Below are 18,616 nucleotides of genomic sequence, written 5' to 3' on the forward strand. Positions count from 1 at the left end.
ATCCAGACATTTTACAACTTTATAGAGTCGAATTTTAATTTATAGAACTAATTAGATGTGAATGATTTCTTTCCTAAGGGGAAGATAATCTCAAATGTTATGACTTTATTGCCTGCAAGTCATTAACCAGTTTTATATCTGATTTAGCAATCTTACTTTAGTATTCCTTTTTGCCACTGACAATATGTGTGTATATAAGTTTTTGCATCCTTTGAATTGGTTTGTCTTCTTGCTGTTTTGTTAATGAATTAAAACGTTGGCATGTGTTCAGAATCTGTTTGAGAATTAAGTTTTTAACTTTTTTTTTTTTTTTTTTAGAGTTTCTGTCTTGTTGCCCAGGCTGGAGTGCAATGGCATGGTCTCGGCTCACTCCTGACCTCAGGTCATCCAGCTGCTTTGGCTTCCCAAAGTACTGGGATTATAGGCATGAGCCACGTGCCTGGCCAAGTTTTTAACGTTTTTGAAACTGCCATTGCAGAAGTGTAACTGAGATAGTGAAAGAAAGCTGACCTAGCCAACTCCCTCTTGCCTCTAACTTCGAAGCTGTCCTTGGTGTCATTTCTGGGTGTATGCTGGAACTAACTTTGGAGGAACTTAGAGTTTAACTTTGAAACAAAGATGATAACAGCCCTTTTCCAAAACAAACCCCCTCTTCCCTAGGGACTAGACTGCCTTTGTAGTACTAACAATTTAGCCAAAGGATTAGAAATTATGGGTTAGCTAGGGTAATGCAGCTGGATACTACAAGATTCTGACCCTCCCCAAATTGCTCCTGGGGATAACATCATTATTATAAAACCTTAGATCAGTGCTTGAGATATTTTGCAGCCCCTGCACTTGAGGGATCAGCTGGCACCACCCAGATCGATAAAATGGCTTATCTGGTCTTGTGGTCCCCACCCAGGAACTGACTCAGTAAAAGAAGACAGCTTTGACCACCTATGATTTCATCCCCAACCGGGCCAATCAGCACTCCCAACTCACTGGCCTCCCCCACCCACCAAATTATCCTTAAAAACTCTGATCCCAGAATGCTTGGGGAGACTGAGTAATAATAAAACTCCGGTCTCCTGTACACATGGCTGTACGTGAATTACTCTTTCTCTATTGCAGTTCCCCTTTCTTGATAAATCAGCTCTGTCTAGGCAGCGGGCAAGGCCAACCCATTGGGCGGTAACAAATTGGGCACAGGAAGATGGTGTATTATGTGAGTTATCTGCACAGGAGGACTATGTGTCCTCGACCGTGAAGAAAGGCAGACTTAGAACTTATCTGCCTTCTCTTTTTGCTTTTCCCTGCTCCACCAGCCTGACCCCTTTTCCCTAATTAGGACTCCACAATTAGGTTAAGATTCTGTGGGTATGTTGTGGTAAACTGAGGAATGGAGAGACTGATATGGGAAAACAGGAGGATATTTATTTTAAGGTATGCTTCGGTTCAGTGGATTCACATCCAGAAAGCTGAGCCTTGAACAAAGACAGAGTAGGGTTTTTATAAGCGGGCTTACAAAAGCAAAACAAAGGCAGTTAATCATATAGTACATAACTTGTGGCCTTGCATAGCTGGTGGTTTTGTAGCTGCACTGAAAGAAAAAAAAAGAACTGGCTAAATATAGACATTTGTAAAACACAGTCATGCTTAAGAAGCCAGGGAAAGGAGTAACAGTAAAGGAATTTGTCTTTGTCTCTTTTTTGTCCATCAACCTTGCTCTGGAGGGAGAGGGTGGTGTCTGGAGCCCATTCCTTTGGCCTTGGCTTTTCAGACAGCATTATCTTAAAACTGTCCTTGAAGTGAGCTGCTAAGCAGAGGAAAACTTGTTCTTCTTTTCTTTTTTCTTTTTGAGACAGAGTCTTGCTCTGTCGCCTGGCTGGAGTGCAATGGCACGATCTCAGCTCACTGCAACCTCTGACTCCCTGGTTCAAGGGATTCTCCCGCCTCAGCCTCCTGAGTAGCTGGGATTACAGGCACACACCACCATGCCCAGCTAATTTTTTGTATTTTTAGTAGAAACAGGGTTTCACCATGTTGGCCAGGACGTCTCGATCTTCTGACCTCGTGATCTGCCCACCTCAGCCTTCCAAAGTGCTAGGATTATAGGCGTGAGCCACCGAGTCTGGCCGCCTTCTTTTCTTTTTTAACTTTTGCCTTGCCACATTCTGGGCCTTAGCTTTCACTTTTCTTGGAGTGAATAAATGCAGTACTTATTATTTTTTAATTTCTGGCTCAGGTAGAGTGAAAGAAATATAAGTTCAAAGGGAAACAAAATAATGTAAAATTTCCAACTATTAACAAGGACTTGTGCATGTATTAGTTTTAAGTAGATAATCTGGGTATCAAATTTCTGTGATATTTAGAGTGTACTGTATACATATTGAAAAGCGATATGTTATAACAGACTGGGCTCAGTGGCTCAAGCCTGTAATCCCAGCACTTTGGGAGGCCAAGGCAGGCAGATCCCTTGAGCCCAGGAGGTCAAGACCAGCTTGGGCAACATGACGAAACTCCATCTCTACACAAATACAAAAATTAGCAGGGCATGGTGGCACACACCTGTAAAATCCAGCTACTCAGGAGGCTGAGGTGGGAGGATCAACTAAACCCAGCAGATCAAGGCTGCAGTGAGCTATGATCACACCACTGCACTCCAGCCCAGGTGACAGAGTGAGGCACTGTCTAAAAAAAAGAAAAATGATATAATGTTTTTTTTATTTTATTTTTTGAGACAGGGTCTCGATCTGTCACCAGGCTGTAGTGCCGTGTCATGATCTTGGCTCACTACAACTTCCACTTCCTGGGCTCAGGTGATCCTCCTACCTCAGCCTCCCAAATAGCTGGGACTACAGGCATGCCACCACCACACTCAGCTATTTTTTGTATTTTTTGTTAACGACAGGGTCTTGCCATGTTTCCCAGGCTGGTCTCAAATTCCTGAGCTCAAGGGATCAGCTCACTTCAGCCCTCCAAAGTGCTGGGATTACAGGTGTGAGTCACCTCGCCCAGCCGTTTTATTTTAAATGTTAATATTTACAATATGCCAGAAAGTATACTCTTTGCAACTACTTAAATGATGAAACTTTGAGGTATCAATTTAAAAGTATGTGAAGGGACACATTAATTTCCAGAAGTCTTTTAGGGATCATGCAAGCAAAGAAGTTTCAAGACTACTGATTTCAAACTTTCCTCACTTGATAATGCAAACATTTATATGGCATTGTGTGCCAGGAATTGTTGTAAACACTCCACTTACATTAATCCTAACAAAAATGTGAATGAATTTGGTTCTATTAGCATCATCATCATCATCATCTCTGCTTTATAGACAGGGAAACTAAGGCACACAGCAGTTAAGTAATTTATTTAAACTAGCAGGCATCAGAGCTGGGATTTGAATGCAGGCAGTTTGGCTTCTGAATTCGTGCTTTTAACCACTATATTATGCTATGCAATTTGTATTCAAGTCAACCAACTCAAGAATAGCATCAATGCCTTATGTTGAGTAACAGGTATACATTTTCAAGCTAACCTATACAATTACAATAAAATGAACATAATAATTGTATATTGCAATAACAATTCTTTTTCAAACCCTCACTCTGCATGAAGATGGAGAAACCCTGGATAGTCAGGTCCAAAGTTTTTCAGTTATTTGAGGTTTCAACTCAGTTGACTGTAGGATTTTTTCTCCTCCCCTGGGTGGTGTCTAAATCTCAGAGAATTGTACGATGTCATGACATCAGATGGAAGACATTGCCTATGCTGGCGTCAGCTGAAGTGTAATGTGACAACCAAAATGAGTGACTGAAGCATAAGTCTCAAATCATTAAGGTTTATTGAGCCAGTTTGAGGGCATGCCTGGGAAAAATTTGAGTCACAGATGCATCTGTGGCTGTTTTTTTCCAAAGAGGTTTTCAGGAGGTTTAGTGTTTATACATTTTCCTTAAAAAGGAGGAGGAGGGCTGGGTGCAGTGGCTTACGCCCGTAATCCCAGCACTTTGGGAGGCTGAGGTAGACAGATTGCTTGAGCTCAGGAATTCAAGATCAGCCTGGGCACCATGGTGAAACCCTGTCTCTATAAAAAAGATACAAAAATTAGCTGGGTCTAGTGACATGCACCTGTTTTCCCAGATACTCAGGGGGCTGAGGTGGGAGGACTGCTTGGGCCCAGGAGGTCAAGGATGTAGTGAGCTGAGATTATACCACTGTACTTCAGCCTGGGTGACAGAGTGAGGCCCTGTCACAAAAAAGAAGAAAAAAAAAAAAAAAGGAAAGAAAAAAGAAAGAGGGGGTTAGTAGTGGGATAAATAATTATATACTTGTGAGACTTTACTTAGTGCCCAGTAAATCTACATTTTACATATAAGACAAGGTGAACATTGAAGAAAGTGGGAATGGAGGCAGCAGAGAGGGATGAAGGAACAATTTATCTTGTCTTTGTTCTGTATCTGGGAAGATAAGCTAGTCACTAGTTTGGAGTCTTGAAAGGGCTGGTTTCTTTTAGCTCTTAGGGAAGAAAGCCTAATGGCGGTTAGCAAGGGAGGGGGCATAATGAGGTGTGTCCGACCTCCATCTCATCACCACCGGGAACTCAGCTTCCAAAGTTTCTCTGGGGTCGCCTTGGCCAAGAGGGGGTCTGTTCAGTCAGTTTGGAGCATAGGATTTTCTTTTTATTTCTCAAATGCATCCCACCTGGTCCTGGCACATCCTTCTGTTACTGGAAATGGGTCCCAATCCAGAACCCAAGAGAGGGTTCATGAGTCTTACACAAGAAAGAGTTTGGGGTGAGTCCATAAAGTGAAATAAAGTTTATTAGGGAAGTAAAGAAACAAAAGAACAGCTACTTCATAGACAGAGCAGTGGCATGGGCTGCTTGATGGAGGATGCTTATGTTTATTTCTATTTATTTATTTATTTATTTGTTTTTGAGACAGAGTCTTGCTCTGTTGCCCAGGCTGGAGTTCAGTGGCACAATCTCGGCTCACTGCAACCTCCACCTCCCGGGTTCAAGCGATTCTCCTGTTCAGCCTCCCAAGTAGCTGGGATTACAGGCATGCGCCACCATGCCTAGCTAATTTTTGTATTTTTAGTAGAGACAGGGTTTCACCATGTTGGCCACGCTGGTCTTGAACTCCTGACCTCAGGTGATCCACCTGCCTCGGCCTCCCAAAGTGCTGGGATTACAGGCATGAGCCACCTCGTCCGGACTTTTTCTTCTTCTTCTTCTTCTTTTTTTTTTTTGAGACAGAAACTTGCTCTGTTACCCAGGCTGGAGTTTAGTGGCATGATCCTGGCTCACTGCAACCTCCACCTCCCAGGTTTAAGCAATTCTCCCTGCCTCAGTCTCCCGAGTAGCTGGGATTACAGGCTCCTGCCACCACACCCGGCTAATTTTTGTGTGTTTAGTAGAGACAGGGTTTTGCCATGTTGACCAGGCTGGTCTCTAACTCCTGACCTTAGGTGATCCACCCTCCTCGGCCTGATGCTCTATGACTTCTCATGGCCCAGAGAGCCACAGGACAGCAATCAAATTTTCCTGCCCAATGAAGAGAGCGCAAGTGGCATAGAGGGGCTGATGGACCTGGAAGACCTTGCTGACAGGATAAAGGGACAGAGTGAGAGGAATGACCATTGACTGGATACTGGTAGAAAAATAGACACCTCAGCAGATGCCCTCATGGAAGTGTCAGAGGTGTTTGAACCAGAGCAACTCCATCTTGAATAGGGGCTGGGTAAAATTAGGATGAGAGCTGCTGGCCTGTATTCCCAGGAGGTTAGGCATACTTAGTCACTAGATGAGATAGGAAGTTGGCAGGATTGGTATCACAAGATATGGGTCATAAAGACTCTGCTGACAAAACAGGATGTGGTAAAGGAGCCAGCCAAAACACACCAAAACCAAGATGGCAGTGAAAGTGACCTCTGGTGGTCCTCATTGCTCTTTATATGTTAATTATAATATATTAGCATGCTAAAAGACACACCCACCAGGGCCATGACAGTTTACTAATGACATGGCAATGTTCAGAAATAACCCTATATTGCCTAAAAAACAGAGGAATTGTCAGTTCTGGGAATTGCTCACCTCCTGCCTGATAAACTCATGAATAATCCATCCCTTGTTTAGCATATAATCAAGAAATAAACATAAAGGCCGTGCAGGGTGGCTCACGCCTGTAATCCCAGCTACTGGGGAGGCTGAGGCAGGTGAATTGCTGGAATTACAGGCCTGAGTCACTGTGCCTGGCCTAGTTTATAGTTTAACTATAAACTAAAGTTATAGTAAACTAGTTTATAGTTAAACTAGTTATAGCAAACTAATTATAGTATGCTGTACTATACTAATCGCTGGGATTACAGGCATGAGCCACTGTGCCCAGCCTAGTTAATAGTTTAACTATAAACTATAGTTATAGTTATAGTAAACTAGTTTATAGTTAAACTATAGTTTAAGCAAGGATAATAGTCCATTTTGCCAGGTGAAGTGGCTCATGCCTGTAATCCCAGCACTTTAGGAGGCTGAGGCAGGCAGATCACTTGAGGTCAGGAGCTCAAGACCATACTGGCCAACATGGTGAAACCCCCTCTCTACTAAAAATAGAAAAATTAGCTGGGCGTGGTGGCATGTGCCTGTAAATCCAGCTGCTCAGGAGGCTGAGGCAGGAGAATCGCTTGAATCCGGCAGGCGGAGGTTGCAGTGAGCCAAGATTGCACCACTGCACTGCAGACTGGGAGACAGGGTGAGATTCTCTCTCAAAAAAAAAAAAAAAAAAAAGAGAGAGAATTAGAGGAAATATGTTTATCCCTTAGAAGTTCTAGATTTGTAACTGGATGTAGTAAGTGATGACACTTTGGGGTGCACAACTTTTGGCAAGTGTGTAATTGCACATTGAGTTGCTTTATATTAATTAAGATTTTTTTCAGGCATAAATATGGGGGGAAAGGTATAGTTCATGTAGGGCAAATAAATAAATGAACTATGTGGACATTTAAAAATTCTTTTTGGGCGGCATGGTGGCTCAAACCTGTAATCCCAGCACTTTGGGAGACTGAGGCGGGTGGATCACCTGAGGTCAGGAGTTCGAGACCAGCCTGACTAACATGGTAAAACCTCGTCTCTACTGAAAAGACAAAATTAGCCAGGCATGGTGGCACATGCCTGTAACCCCAGCTACTCAGGAGGCTGAGGCAGGAGAATCTCTTGAACCCGGGAGGCAGAGGTTGCAGTGAGCTGAGATCGCGCCACTGCACTCCAGCCTGGATGACAGAGTGAGACTCTGTCTTAAACAAACAAAAAAGCCTGTGCACAGTGGCTAACACCTGTAATTCCACCACTTTGGGAGGCCGAGGCAGGTGGATCACCTGAGGTCTGGAGTTTGAGACCAGCCTGACCAACATGGTTAAACTCCGTCTCTACCAAAAATACAAAATTAGCTGGGTGTGGTGGCACGTGCCTGTAACCCCAACTACTACGAAGGCTGAGACATGAGAATCGCTTGAACCCAGGAGGCGGAGCTTGCAGTGAGCTGAGATTGCACCACTGCGCTCCAGCCTCGGTGACAGAGCAAGATCCCATCTCAAAAAAAAAAAAAAAAAATTCACTCCTTGTTATAAATGAAGTGTCCATGCCCCATTCGTATTTTATTATTATTATTATTTTTGAGAGAGAATCTTTCTTGTGCCTCAGCCTCCTGAGTAGCTGGGAGTACAGGTGCATAAGACCACGCCGAGATATTTTTAATAGAGATGGGGTTTCACCATGTTGGCCAGGCTGATCTTGAACTCCTGAGCTCAGGTGATCCACCCACCTCAGCCTCCCAAAATGCTAGGATTACAGCCATAGCCACCACACCCAGCCACCCCATTCATATTTTAAAGTCCTAACCCAAGTACTTCAGAATGTGACTGTATTTGGAGATGAGGTCTTTAAAGAGGTAATTATGTTAAAATGAAGTCATATGGGTGGGCCCTAATGCAATAAGACCAGCATCCTTATTAGAAGAAGAGATTGGGACATAGTTGAACACAGAGGGAAGACCATTGGAAGACACAGGGAGAAGTAGGCCATCTACAAGCCAGAGAGAGGCCTCAGAAGAAACCAATCATGTTCTCAGACTTCTAGCCTCCAGACTTAGGAAATAATTTTTTGTTGTTTAAGCTACCCTGTCTGTGGTACCCTGTCTATGGCAGCCCTAGCAAATGAATTCACTACTCTTCATCCCCATCATTACTAGCATGGTCTAAACCATCAGCATTTGTTGCCTAGAGACTTCCAGTGTAAGATCCACTATCAGGATGGGGCTTTTATCTGTCTTCTTGTTCACTGATGTGCCTTCAAAACCTAGTATATTGAATGGCATGAAGATATTGTGAAAGAGGCTAGACTCAGTGGCTCACACCTGTAATCCCAGCACTTTGGGAGGCTGAGGTGGGTGGATCACCTGAGGTCAGGAATTCGAGACCAGCCTGGCCAACATGGTGAAACCCCATCTCTACTAAAAATACAAAAATTAGTTTGGCATGGCGGTGTGCACCTATAACCCCAGCTACTCGGGAGGCTGAGGAAGGAGAATCACTTGAATGCAGGAGGCATTCAATGCAGGAGGGGTTGCAGTGAGCCAAGATCTTGTTTTTTTTTTTTTTTTTTTTTTTTGAGACAGAGTCTCGCTCGCTCTGTCACCCAGGCTGGAGTACAGTGGCGCGATCTCAGCTCACTGCAAGTTCTGCCTTCCAGGTTCACGCCATTCTCCTGCCTCAGCCTCCTGAGCAGCTGGGACTACAGGCACCCGCCACCATGCCTGGGTAATTTTTTTGTATTTTTAGTAGATACGGGGTTTCACCGTGTTAGCCAGGATGGTCTCGATCTCCTGACTTCGTGATCCACCCGTCTCAGCCTCCCAAAGGGCTGAGATTACAGGCGTGAGCCACCGCGCCTGGTCAAGCCAAGATCTTGCAACTGCACTCCAGCCTGGGTGACAGAGCAAAACTCTGTCTAAAAAAAAAAAGATATTGTAAAAGGAAGAAAAAACAAAACCTAATATATAGGACCTGGAATGTGTATGTGTGTGTGTGTGCGCGCGCGCGCATGTCTTATATATATGCGGTATATATGTGTATATATATATATAGCCATTCCACAAGTATTTATTGAATATATGTGTATATATATAATGTCTGAGGTCCAAAAGTAGTACAAAGGAAAGGGTGATTAAATTATCTCCAAGTAAGATGGATGGGATGGCAGGATGTGTAGGAAGGAATTTTCTAGATCAGGGAGGGTTATTGAGGAAGTCACCTAAGAAAGAGACAAAGGCTTGGACAAAAATGCTGAGATTTAAAGCAATTTCTGAGAACTCTAAGTCATTCTGTGTGGCCAGAGCACAAGGACGAAGGGTGTTAGGGGGTTAGGTGGTTGAAAATAAAGTTGAAGATAAAAGAATTTAATCATATTTGCTAAGGAGGTTGGATTTTATCCTGTAGTACAATCAATATCACTGATTTTTTTCCAGTTTTTCTCTTTAGGTCTCTTTTGTACTTTATTATCCACGAATACCTGGAGAAGTCATTTAACCCTGCTGACTTTCAGTTTTCTCTTCTGTTGAATGGTTGATGAGACTTGAGATAATATATGGAAGTTACCTCAGAAGGTTCCCGGAATATAGCAGGTGCTTAACAAACGTTAGTTCCCTGGCATTCAGCCCCTATAACCAGGTTGATTTCAGCACCATGGCTACTGGTCAGTCCAGAGAGCGCGCAGTTCCAATTTTGGACACAAGAGGGAGTGTGAGACTTACCTTTGCCAAAGGTCACAGGCTCGCCTAACCTCTCTTACTTAGCAAGCCCTCCAGGAAAGACAAATAGGAGACATTCTTCCAAAATTAGAAAGGCATCTGTCTTGTTTCTGTTTTTCTAAGAAACAGAGTATTTTTTTGAGAAACAGAGGGTCTCACTCCGTCGCCCAGGCTGGAGTGCAATGGTGCAATCACACCTCAACCTCCCTGGGCTCAGGTGATCCTCCCACCTCAGCCTTCTAAGTAGCTGGGACTAAGGGTGCGCATCACCACACCCAGCCAACTTTTGTATTTTGTAGACATGGGGTTTTGCCATGTTGCCCAGGATGGTCTCAAACTCCTGGGCTCAAGCAATCCCCCTGCCTCGGCCTCCCAAAGCTCAGGGATCACAGGCATGAGCCACCACACCCGGCCTACTCTGACTTGTGTTATAGATCCTAAGCCATTGGTAACTGTTCTTTATTCCCTGGACACTTATTTGAAGGTGGACTCATTGGCAAGCATAATGTACTTAGTTATCATGCTGAAAGTAGCTGATGTTATTGAATAGTCTAGTACTATTCACCCATTTTACATACATACTATTTACATACATCACCACCTATTTTACATACATTGTCACCTTTAATTTAACTCTCTCAAAGAGCCAGTGAAATAATCTTCATCCTCATTTTACAGATAAGCAACCTATGGCCTAGAGAAATTCAATCACATAATTAGTGAATGGTAAAAGTTGGATTTGAACCCAGAACTGCCTGATTCCAAAACTTAATTTATTATATTATATTAATTAATTTATTTAATGTATTTATTTACTTGAGATAGGGTCTCACTCTGTTGCCCAGGCTGCAGTGAAGTGGCACAATCAGGGCTCACTGCAGGCTCAACCTCCTGGGCTCAAGTTAACCTCCCACCTCAGCCTCCCGAGTAGTTGGGACTACAGGTATGTGCCACCAAACCTGCCTAATTTTTTGTATTTTTAGTAGAAACTGGGTTTCGCCATGTTGCCCAGACTGGTCTTGAACTCCTGGACTCAAGCAATTTGCCCCTTGACCTCCCAAAGTGCTGGGATTACAGGTGGAAGCCACCGCACCCTAGTGATTATATTTATTTTAATTCAGTTCCCTCATTTAACAGAGGTGGTTCAGAAAGGGGTCTGGTCAGTGGTGGATGATATGAGACCAAGGAAGAACTTTGTGCCTAGGGTGAGCACACATTTTTTTGTTTTTTAGACGGAGTCTCGCTTTGTCACCCAGGCTGGAGTGCAGTGGCACAATCTAGGCTCACAGCAACCTCTGTCTCCTGGGTTCAAGTGATTTTCTTGCTTCAGCCTCCCAAGCAGCTGGGACTGCAGACGCATGCCACCATGCCTTGCTAATTTTTGTATTTTTGGTAGAGGTGAGGTTTCACCATGTTGTTCTGGCTGGTCTCAAACTTGTGAGCTCAAGTGATCCTCCCGCCTCAGCCTCCCAAAATGCTGGGATTACAGGTGCAAGCCACTGTGCCCAGCCGAGGGGGGAAGGTTCTAGTTAGTTGTTTGTCTGTTGTCTTGCCCTGGGAAAACCACTTGTTCTTTCTGCCTCTTAATTTCCTAAATCATCTCTAAAATGGATTGATTCTTTTTCATCCACCAGGTCTCAACTCAAATGTCACTTCCTCAGAGAGGCTGTCCCTGTTTAATAATCCTAAAATAATAATCTCTTTGGAATATTTCCTTAATATGGCTATCACCATCCGAAATTATCATAGATCATTTGTGTGCTTATTTTTTGTCTCTTCTCTGTGGATTCCTAACTTCTGTGTGAGCAGGGGTTCTGCCTGTTTAGTTCATGTTTGTGTACTCTGTGCTTACAACAATGCTTGGCACATACTAAGTGATCAACACATCTTTGTGCAATGAATGAATGAATAATATAATGATGAAGAACTAGGACCAGAGGGTGGAAGCTACAGACAGGCAGATTTTAGCAGAGGACTTTACTAACAATAAGGGTTATCCCAAAGCAAAGTGGTCTGCCTTAGAGAAGGTAGTCTCCCATTCTTGGAAGTGAGCAGGTTAGGGCTATAGAGGGGGCTCCATGTTGGTTTGGTGGGGGGCTAATTTGAGGTTCCTCTGGCTCCTCATTAAAACCTTGATTAAGTTTTAAATGAATACTCTGATAACAGGGTGCTATCCAGTCATTGTGTTAAATTATGGAATGGGTATTCTCTCTGTTTAATAACTGGAAAAAAAGAGGCCTAGAGGGCCGGGGAAGCAGAGACAGGGAACTGATAGTGCTAGATTCTGCTTCTGGGCTCTGTGGGAGAGGCCTGACTGAGACACTAATCGGCTTGATTAAATTTAAATGCAATAAATAAAGTATGAATAATTATTTCCAGAGCAGTTGCTGCTTTTACCACCATTCCCCTTCTTCTGGCCCCTCTATCCCCAAGACTGTCTTTTATTCTCTTTCTCACAGCAAACGACACTACCCAAGTTAGAAAGCTTGGTTGCCTTTATGTTCTTTTGCTTCATCTACATCCAGTCAGTCACCAAATCTTGTTTCTTTCATGTCCCAGTGCATTTCCCAGCTCAGGTCTTATCATCTCTCTCTTGTTGTTGTTGTTGTTGTTGAGATGGGGTCTCGCTATGTTGCCCAGGCTGGTCTTAAACTCATGGGCTCAAGTGGTCCTCGGGCCTCAGCCTCCTAAATAGCTGCGACTATAGGCACACACCACTGCTCCTAGCTATTTTGTTTTGTTTTGTTTTGTTTTTTGGAGGCAGAGTCTCGCTCTGTTGCCCAGGCTAGAGTGTACGATCCTGGCTCACTGCAACCTCTGCCTCCCAGATTCAAGTGATTCTCTTGTCTAAGCCTCCCAAGTAGCTGGGACTATAGGCTTGCGCTACTAGGCCCGGCTAATTTTTTGTATTTTTAGTAGAGACGGGGTCTCACCATGTTGCCCAGGCTAGTCTTGAACTCCCGAGCTCAGGCAATCTGCCCACCTCAGCCTCCCAAAGTGCTGGAATCACAGATATGAGCCAATGCACCTGGCCAGCCTAGCTATTTTGAAGTCACTCCACCAGCATTTTCTCTGATCTCCCTGCTCCCAGTATCTTGGAACCTCCAATCCAATCCCTATTGTGCAGGCTATAAGATCTTTTTAAAACACAACTTTTGCCAAGTCTTCCCTTCGGATAAAGGCCTGTAACAGCTCTGCACTGCACTGATCATGGAGTCCATTGTCCTTAGCATGGCCACCCAGGCCTTGCCTGACCTCTGGCTCCAACTTAGCTCTCCTGCCTCACTCATCACTTGCTACTCTGCCCATTATGCTTCTAGAGACTCCAAGTTCTCTGAAGATTTCACATCATTTCCCACCCTTTGGGCCTTTGTTCATGCTGGCCCATCTGCCTAGGTGGCGTCTCCATGCATTTAACTCCTACTTTTCCTAGATGGCTCAGTTTAATTAATTCTTAAGTCTACATCCCAGGACCTAGCATGGGGCCAGGTCTAACATCTCAGATTCCTCCCTGCTGATCTGTCCCACTGTGAGAAAATAGCCATGTCTCACCAAATCTCTTATTGTGGCTAATTTGAGTCCTGGCTTTCCTTGCTTTCAGTAGCTAAGAAACCTGGGCCAGTTACTACTTGCTCACATCTAAGATGGCATGAATCAGTCCCAACTTCACAGGTTCATTGTGAACGTTAAATGAGATGGTAGATATGAGAAGAAATCCTTAGTTAATACTTATATGCTTATTTATTCAGCAATAAGTATTTAATATTTATATACTTATCCCTGAGCTCTTCTAAGAATGGTTTAGGAGGTGCCTTGTTGGGTAGTACTATGGCCTTTCCTCTTGTGGAGTACAGATTAGTGGATCTTATAGTCTACTGTCCCGCACCAGACACTGAGTTCCTTGGGTCAGGGACCATATGTTATTCATCTCTGCATAGCAGGTGTTCAGGAGATATTTGCTAGTTGGGTGAGTGAACCAGCAATTTATTGAATAAATGACTGAATGGCATTCTAGGTAGAGAGAAGAAAGCAGATGCAAATTCACAAAGATGTTATTGGAGCAGGCCACATTCAGAGAACTGCAAGTAGTTTAATGTTGGGGGAGCTCAGGGTGTGAAGGAGGTGTGACCAGCAGTGAGGCTGGAGGGTGGACGAGGACAGACCACCAGGGGTCATTAGGCTTAATAAACAGATGAGCTTCTGAGCAGGGCAATGGGAGGTTTCAAGCTGGCTTTAGGAAGAGTCCTATGCTGCAGTATGGAGTGCAGACTAAGAGCAGATTGGAGGCTATTGCAGGAGCAGGACAGTGAGGAGACCGTGGCTGTGGAATGAAGAGTTCCTGGGAAGTAGAATGGACTGGGCTTGGTGAAGGACTGGCAGGGTTGGGGTCGGGAGGGAGGGGGTGGTGGGTGGTACCTGGGTTCTGACCATTGACATGTTGAATGTTTCCTATGTGTGTGTCTCAGATTCCACCCCTGCTGACAGTGTGTGCCCTGGCATGTTGTACGTTTTAACCACTTTCACCTCGTAAACAGCAGCTGGTGAGAGGAATGGACTTGCACATTCATTCATTTTACAAATGAAGAAACTGAAGCACAGAGAAGGAAGGAATGATTTGTGCAGGAGGTGGTATTTGAGATACTCATCATTTTCTGTCATTACCCACATTTGTTTCTACTCTTGTAGTAGTTTGGTTAAAGGCAATAGACTCCTTGTTCCTTATATTGTGCCTTTTTGTCATGTGACTTTGCTCTTCCCAATCAAAAGTGGAATTTATTTCTTCTACCCCTTAAATCTGGACTGGGCTTGTGACTTGATTTGGTCGATACAATGCAGCTGTGCGATTTCTAAGGCTTGGTCTTTAGAGATTGTGTCTTCTGCTTTTATACTCTTGGAATGCTGCCTTGAGACCACTATGTAAGCTGGTCTAGCCTACTAGTGGATGAGAGGTCACATGCAGAAAAACTGCAGTGCCCAGCCCTCAGCTGGCACTGATTGCCAGACCTATGAATAAGGACATCTTAGATCTTCCAGGCCAGCAGACCTTCCAACTGAATGCAGCTTGTGAATGATCGCAGGTGAAACCAGCAAAGGAGGCAGTTAGCCACTCACAGAATTATGAGAAATAATGAATTATTGCTGTTTTAAGCCACTGAACTTTTGGGAGTGTTTTTTTATATGCAGCAATAGATAACAGAAACAACTTATTTGCTCCCTGTTTCAGTAAATGGCTTTACTATCTACCTGGTTGTTTAGGCTGGTACCCTTTTCTTTATATCTCACATTTAATCTGTCACCAAGTCCAGGGAACTTTACCTCCTAAATATGTATCAAATCCGTGTGCTTTCTACCTTTCCCATTGCTATGACATTAGCTCAGGTCCTATTCATCTCTTATCTAGATTTTTACAGCAATCTATTGTTTTCTCTATCTCCTATCTCTCTGCTCCCTATCCTTCCCACCCAATCTGTTGTATTCCCCCCTTCCCCCTCCACAGGCAGAGCTATCTTTCTTACAAGAATATGTAACCATGTTACTCCATTGCTTAAAACCATTTTTGTTTGCAAGATAGAGTCCCAAATCCCGAATACGATGTACAAGGCCTTGGACCATCTGGCCTCTGCCTCTCTTTCTTGCCTGATCTTCCATCACTCCTCTCATTGAATCCTATATTTCTGAGCTGTTTCACAGGTACCTGCTTCAGCTACCCTATTGCATGGAGCAATCTATTGAATGGGTTGGATGAAAATGTCTGACCTGTCAACACATCTGAGTTCCTAAGCTGGCCACGAGGGACTCACACTAGGGTAAAGATTCACCTTGTGAAAAATTGAACATTCCAAATGACATCCACTTGTGCCACTACATTTTCTAGGCCACCGATTCTCATTCAATAAAAAGCTTACACCTGTGATCTTAGCTTCTTGGAAGGCTGAGGTGGGAGGATTGCTTGAGGCCAGGAGTTCAAGACCAGACTGGGCAATATAGGAAGACCCCCCCATCCCTAATAACAAAAGAGCATTAATTTTATACTTCTTGTAAAACTAGGAGTTGGAGAAGGCTGATTACTCTGGCAACTACAAAAGGAAATTTTGTTGTAGGACTCTATTCATTTTTATTTTTATTTATTTATTTTTTTGAGACAGGGTTTCTCTCCGTCACCCAGGCTGGTATGCAGTGGTGTGATCTTGGCTCAGTACAACCTCTGCCTCCTGGGTTCAAATGATTCTCCTGCTTCAGCCTCCCAAGTAGCTGGGACTACAGGCATGCACCACCACGCCTAGCTAATTTTTTTTGTATTTTTAGTAGAGATGGGGTTTCACTGTGTTGGCCAGGCTGGTCTTGAACTCCTGACCTCAGGTGATCCGCCCGCCTCAGCCTCCCAAAGTGCTGGGATTACAGGCGTGAGCTACCGTGCCTGGCCTATTACTTAATTAATTAATTAATTTGAGACGGAGTCTTGCTGTCACCCAGACTGGAGTGCAGTGGTGCAATCTCGGCTCACTGCAAGCTCCACCTCCCGGGTTCACGCCATTCTCCTGCCTCAACCTCCCAAGCAGCTGAGACTACAGGCGCCCGCCACCACGCCCAGCTAATTTTTTGTATTTTTAGTAGAGATGGGGTTTCATTGTGTTAACCAGGATGGTCTCGATCTCCTGACCTTGTGATCCGCCCACCTCGGCCTCCCAAAGTGCTGGGATTACAGGCGTGAGCCACCGTGCCCGACCTGTTTATTTTTTAAATATAGAGACAGGGTCTGTCTGTGTTGCCCTGGCTGGAGTACAGTGGTTATTCACAGGCATGATCCCACTACTGCAGATCTCCATGACCAGCACAGAAGTTCTGACCTGCTGTTTCTGACCTTGGCTGGTTCACCCCTCCTTGGGCAACCTGGTCCCACACTACCGGGAATTCACCATATTGATGCTGAACTTAGTGAGAACACCTGATCTGCATAATGCACTATAGCCCAGAATAGCTGAAATCATCCACCCGCCTCAGCCTCCTGAGTAGCTGGGACTACAGGCAGGTGCCGCCTTGCCCTTGCAGGACTCTTAATCACAATGGTGTTTGCTGGGCAATCAAAATATAATTCTAGATCTAGTAGAAAATGCCCTGGCCTTAGAGTCAGACAGACCTGCTATCTGGCTCTGCCACTTACCGGTTGTACTTTCTCAATTGTCTTGCCTTGTCTACGAAAAAGGGATGATAATCTATAACTTGCATAATTATATTGAGGGTTAAATGAGATAAAAGATGCAAATAATCTTAGTGTAATTTAAGGATTCAATGAATATAATTGTTAACTAATCTGAGCCAAGACAAAAGGTAGAATTTTGTCTTCATTCAGGGGCCGGGTGCAGTGGCTCACACCTGTAATCCTAGCACTTTGGGAGGCCAAGGCGGGCAGATCACCTGAGGTCAGGAGTTTGGGACCAGCCTGACCAACATGGAGAAACCCTGTCTCTACTAAAAGTACAAAATTAGCCGGGTGTGATGATGCATGCCTGTAATCCCAGCTACTCAGGAGGCTGAGGCAACAGAATCATTTGAACCCAGGAGGCAGAGGTTGCAGTGAGCCGAGATCGTACCATTGCATTCCAGCCTGGGCAACAAGAGCACAACTCCATCTCAAAAAAAGAATTTTGTTTTCCTTGCCATTCTTACTTGGGCATTTGGATCTGGAAGTGAAGACAGTCCAGTATAATTTGATTTGTGTTGTTCTTCCCTCAGGTGGTTACCTTGGTCAATAAGAAGGTAGCTTATGGGGGCATAAATGATACAACCCGAATGTCAGATGTGGCCTCTCTGCCTCATTTTTTTTTTTTTTTGAGACCAAGTCTGACTCTGTTACCCAGGCTAGAGTGCAGTGGTGCCATTTTGGTTTACTGCAACCTCTGCATCGTGGGTTCAAGTGATTCTCCTGCCTCAGCCTTCCAACAGGCACCTACCACCACGCCGGATAATTTTTTTGTATTTTTAGTAGAGACGGGGTTTTGCAATGTTGGCCAGGCTGGTCTCAAACTCCTCACCTCAGGTGATCTGCCCACCTTGGCCTCCCAAAATGCTGGGATTACAGGTGTGAGCCATTCTGGCCGCTTTTCTGCCTCTTTAAGATCCAAATGCAATGGGCTTGAACCTCAATATTCACATTTCCCGACTCATGTAGGTGCGAAGTCCTACACAAGTTTTTATAAGTTCCACAAGGGCTTGTGGTCTCTCACAGTTACCTCTGCTTCCAGTCTCCTTTGTCAACTGAGACCTAACAAAGCACATTGCTCAACTCCCTACTCATGCACTCTCACAATTCCCCTCTCTTAAAAAGCATTCCCGGGTGTAATAGCCCTTCCTGAAGCCTTGAGAGTCACATAGGATGGTCACGTCCTATGTGTAACAAACAGCTCATCCCATTTTAGGCATTCCACTGCTGAAACACTCTTGCCAACATACCATGGGAGAGTTTCTTCTGACTTTTTACCTATGTAGCACCTATCCTTACATTGATTTTCTTACTCATCTTTTTCCTGTTCTCCTCCAATCTCTCTCTATTAACTTGCCCTCTCATTTTGTCAAGTGAATTCCAAATTCTCCTCCCCCCAACCCTCCCAAACCCAACCTTTTTTATTTATTTTTTTTTTTGAGATGGAGTTTCATCTCAAATGGGCTGGAGTGTAATGGTGCAATCTCGGCTCACTGCAACCTCCGCCTCCCGCTACCCCTAATTTTTTTTGTGATGGAGTCTTGCACTGTCGCCCGGGCTGGAGTGCAATAGCACAATCTAGGCTCACTGAAACCTCTGCCTCCCAGGTTCAAGTAATTCTCTTGCATCA

This window comes from Macaca fascicularis, chromosome 1, assembly GCF_037993035.2.
Source record: "Macaca fascicularis isolate 582-1 chromosome 1, T2T-MFA8v1.1".
Lineage (NCBI taxonomy): Eukaryota > Metazoa > Chordata > Mammalia > Primates > Cercopithecidae > Macaca > Macaca fascicularis.